The sequence below is a fragment of the Limulus polyphemus genome, unplaced genomic scaffold (assembly GCF_000517525.1).
Source record: "Limulus polyphemus unplaced genomic scaffold, Limulus_polyphemus-2.1.2 Scaffold556, whole genome shotgun sequence".
In the NCBI taxonomy this organism is placed as follows: domain Eukaryota; kingdom Metazoa; phylum Arthropoda; class Merostomata; order Xiphosura; family Limulidae; genus Limulus; species Limulus polyphemus.
In genome coordinates this window covers 82,243-86,988 of record NW_013666166.1, presented here as the reverse complement: position 1 = coordinate 86,988, position 4,746 = coordinate 82,243, and positions in this window count along the sequence as shown.

Sequence of the window (4,746 nt, the reverse complement as noted above, 5' to 3'; positions counted from 1 at the left end):
GTAATTCTAATTTTCAAATGTTATGTATATTACAAGTAATTCTAATTTTCAAATGTTATGTATATCACAAGTAATTCTGATTTTCAAATGTTATGTATATCACAAGTAATTTTGATTTTCAAATGTTATGTATATCACAAGTAATTTTGATTTTCAAATGTTATGTATATTACAAGTAATTCTGATTTGCAAATGTTATGTATATTACAAGTAATTCTGATTTGCAAATGTTATGTATATCACAAGTAATTCTGATTTGCAAATGTTATGTATATCACAAGTAATTCTGATTTGCAAATGTTATGTATATCACAAGTAATTCTGATTTGCAAATGTTATGTATATCACAAGTAATTCTGATTTTCAAATGTTATGTATATCACAAGTAATTCTAATTTTCAAATGTTATGTATATCAAAAGTAATTCTGATTTTCATTCTGTTTGGAGGAGAAAGTCGGGGAAATGGATTCAAACTAAGTAAACAAAAAAAACCCGTAAAACTTAGACGTCTGTTGTGTTTGTCCGAAACATCTGAAGACATGCCCCAAACAGACACTTCATCTAAAGGCGTGCCAAAAACATTTAAAGACTCTGCTACTATAGTTTGGCTAATATATTTATTAAAACTTTTTGTTGGTGAGAAGAGACTGACCTTTCCAAAAAAACTGCACTCATTTTTAATAAGTAGAAAAAGTTTTGTCAGGATAACGGTTTTTCTGTTTTAGATAAAATGATCCATCAAGTCTTGAAATGTGGTGAGATCGAACACACTGTTCTCTGTGAAAATAAGGACAAGAAATCTGAATCCTATCCATCACCCACTAGAATTCCAGAGGCTTTCATAAATGTATTTATCGTATTAAGAAAACCGAAAACACGTGAAGAGGATAATCAATAAGGACCTGTTTTATGAAAGAGATAAGCATAAGGCCCTTGTTCACAAGCTTCTTCATAAACTCATTGCAGATAGCAAATGGAAATACTGGCAGCATTATGCAACTTATTGAAAGGGAATTATTTGGAACAACACACACAATAATTCATCTATACGTTTAGGAAACAAAGGAATTCTAGCATAAAAATAGAGCAAAATAAATTGTACAACGCAGGAAAATATTTCCAGTTCAAAGAATTGCTAATTCAAGATATTGCTGTAAATAAAACTGAGAAGAGTATCAATGAATATCAAAAATGCAGATCTACATCTATGATTACAGATAATTTTTCAGTAATTCTCAAAGTTGGTCCATTGCAGTATCATCATAGTTAAGGGTGTGTAAAAATGGATTTAATATCCATCTTTTGACTACCACAAGTCGTTGTGTAAAGAGTTTTCAGTCAATACCGGAACTCATCAGCTACGCTATATCTCTTAAGGGTGGCAGGTTCAGGCGAAGTTTGATTAAAGTAAAACTAAGACATAGGGTACGATTCAATGCAAGTTGCTCGTTACAATGTTTAATTTTGCTTTGTATTATTTGGTGACATTAAGAAATATTATTCAGTTTGTTGTACTGGATTGTTTTCATTATTGTATAAAATATCATTTAATTATCTTAGGTCTGAACTATATACTTGGGAGTGCTATGTTAATAAACTATCTACAACATACACTTGGAAGTAATTGTATACGTCTTTGTTTGTATAATAGTCTATCACACATCTATGAATCAAATATAATGAAGTGAACGGTGTTTAATAATCAGTTCAACAAAAACAGAGAGTGAATTAATGATGACATAGTAAGAGATCTGATACTGTACTTTATGTCGTTGTTGTTGTCTTAACTCAAAGCTATACAATGGGCTATCTGTGTTCTGCCTATTAAGAGGAATCGAACCGCAGATTTTAGCGTTGTAAGACTTACCACTGAACCAGGTGGAATATTTTCTTACAGTGACTGAAATGGTAATGTTTTTGTTTCCTGTCATATTTCACATGTCTTATTTCATAGTCACGGTTAGCCACAACCTTTAATTCGAAGTCCGTAGATTGTGAGTACTGTTATTATGAAATCATATGAATATACTTGTCGATATCTCTAATTAAAATATTTAGTTATTCATTATTCTGAATAAAACGTAATTAGAAAGTTTCTCCTTCCTTCAACTTTTCATTTATCAGAAAATCCATCTTCAACTATAATCTTGTTGTGTGGGAGATAACTATAACCAAGTTCGACTAACGACAGTTGTTATTCATCGAAACTGCTGTATTCAGCTAGAAACTAGCTGAAACGACGAGCACTAGTACCTTTTATAGTGCTGTCTGTAAGTAGAACTTGGTTAGACTGACGAGAGTTAATATTCATTGAATCTGCTGTATTCAGCGAGAAACTAGCTGAAACGACAAGCACTAGTACCTTTTATAGTGCTGTCTGTAAGTATAACTTGATTAGACTGACGAGAGTTAATATTCATTGAAACTGCTGTATTCAGCGAGAAACTAGCTGAAACGACGAGCACTAGTACCTTTTATAATGCTGCCTGTAGGCAGAACTTGGTTAGACTGGCGAGAGTTAATATTCATTGAAACTGCTGTATTCAGCTAGAAACTAGTTGGAATTGAGATAGTTGATATTTGTTATAGTTACTATCTGTAGCTAGAATCTAGTTGGACTTGAGAGACTTGATATTTTTTATAACTGCTATTTCCAGCTAGAATTCAGCTGGACTTGAGAGAGTTGATAGTTGTTATAAATGCTATCTCTAGCTAAAATCTAGTTGGACACGGGAGAGTTGATATTTGTTATGACTGTCATATCTAGCTAGAATGTAGTTGTACTTAAGAGAGTTGATCATTGTTATAACTGCTATATCTAGCTACAATCTAGTTGTACTTTAGAGAAATGATATTTGTTATAACCGCTGTCTTCAGCTAGAACCTAATGGAAACGCGAGTAATGACATTTTCTATAGTGCTGTATTCAGCTGGAACCTAACTGAAATTTCCAGCTGAATACAGCACTATAGAAAATACCATTACTCGCGTTTCAGTTAGGTTCCAGCTGAATACAGCACTATAGAAAATACCATTACTCGCTCTAATGGAAACGCGAGTAAAGGTATTTTCTATACTGCTGTATTCAGCTGGAACCTAATTGAAACGCGAGTAATGGTATTTTCTATAGTGCTGTATTCAGCTGGAACCTAATTGAAACGCGAGTAATGGTATTTTCTATAGTCCTGTATTCAGCTGGAACCTAATTGAAACGCGAGTAATGGTATTTTCTATACTGCTGTATTCAGCTGGAACCTAGCTGAAACGAGAGTAATGGTATTATCTGTACTGCTATTTGTAGCTGGAACTTTTTTTAGATTAGTAAGGACTAATATTCGTTAAAACTGTTGTATCCTGTAAGAATCTAGCTAAGCTTTCGAGAGTGGAATTATTAAACGTGTTGTTGTCATAAATTGTTAAGTATTGTTTCAAAGTCAAAAAAAAAACTTTGATGGAAAAAGTAAAGAAAATAGGCTTTAAGTGTTCTAATGAAATATGTTAAAATTGGGATTATAAATACATGAAATAAACTTCAGTACATAGGTATGTGTTCACTAGTACTAAGTCTTTAGATTGGCGAGAACAAAACTTTTGAATTAATTATTGTTCCAATTTATTATCTAAAACAACAAATGTTTAGTTCATTTCTTATCTGTTTTGGTATTTATACAGCTATGTATGAAAATGTCTCAGGAATTTGGGTAAAATATTATTTGTTTGCAAATAGAAATATTAGATTGATAAATGTCATGAAGTGCATATACGTTATTTTAATAAACTTGAAAAACGATTTAATAAGAAACCTGGCCACCTTTCTAAATAATGCTTTTGGACCTACATTATACGTGAGTCGCCAGGTGGCAAAGTATACACACGCTAAGCAATCGTTATGCCTTTGGTATTTCCTTTTCTTAATATCTAAACATTTTTAAACTTGCACAAAAAAATGACAGAGATGAATTTGTGATGATGTATGGGTTGTTTTTTTTCTCTAGTAAATTTCTTTTAATACAAAATCTTTAATGAAATGAATCATAGTGACTATACAGAAATGTGAATCATAGAAACTTGTATTTTATGTATTTGTAACATCTAGAAATTTTAATAAAATCGAGACATATATGATTATACCAATAACATTCTTACGACTTTGAAAACATTTCCATAAAATAATTTTAGAAAACACGGTTGTATAACCTAGCTGCAACAATAAATAGCCTCAAACCTTTTGTAACTGTCTTATAGTAAGTGCAGAGATGCGTGTAAAAAAACATACATAAAAGAAACTTGCACCAAGAATTGTGCTTGTTATCCAACTTTCGGGTTTGCAGCCACGTCTGCTTTAGAAGCGAAACCTTGGAATGAATTTCAATATTTTATTTCATTTCACTACATGCAACTGGATCTAAAATTTGAGTCCTACCAACACCCACAGAGAAACAAGAACACTCTCAATGTACAGAACCGGCCATAGAGAACCCCAATAAAGGACAAAAAAAACTACATTATACAACAAATCTTCCTTAATTAAATATTAAGAATTAACTACTTGATCATTGAATAAGCCTAACATTACAAAACTAACTAAAGTGTTTAAACTTGTAAAATCTGTGTATATATATAGCTAACATTACATAACTAACTAAAGTGTTTAAACTTGTAAAATCTGTGTATATATATATATATAGAGCTAACATTACATAACTAACTAAAGTGTTTAAACTTGTAAAATCTGTGTATATATA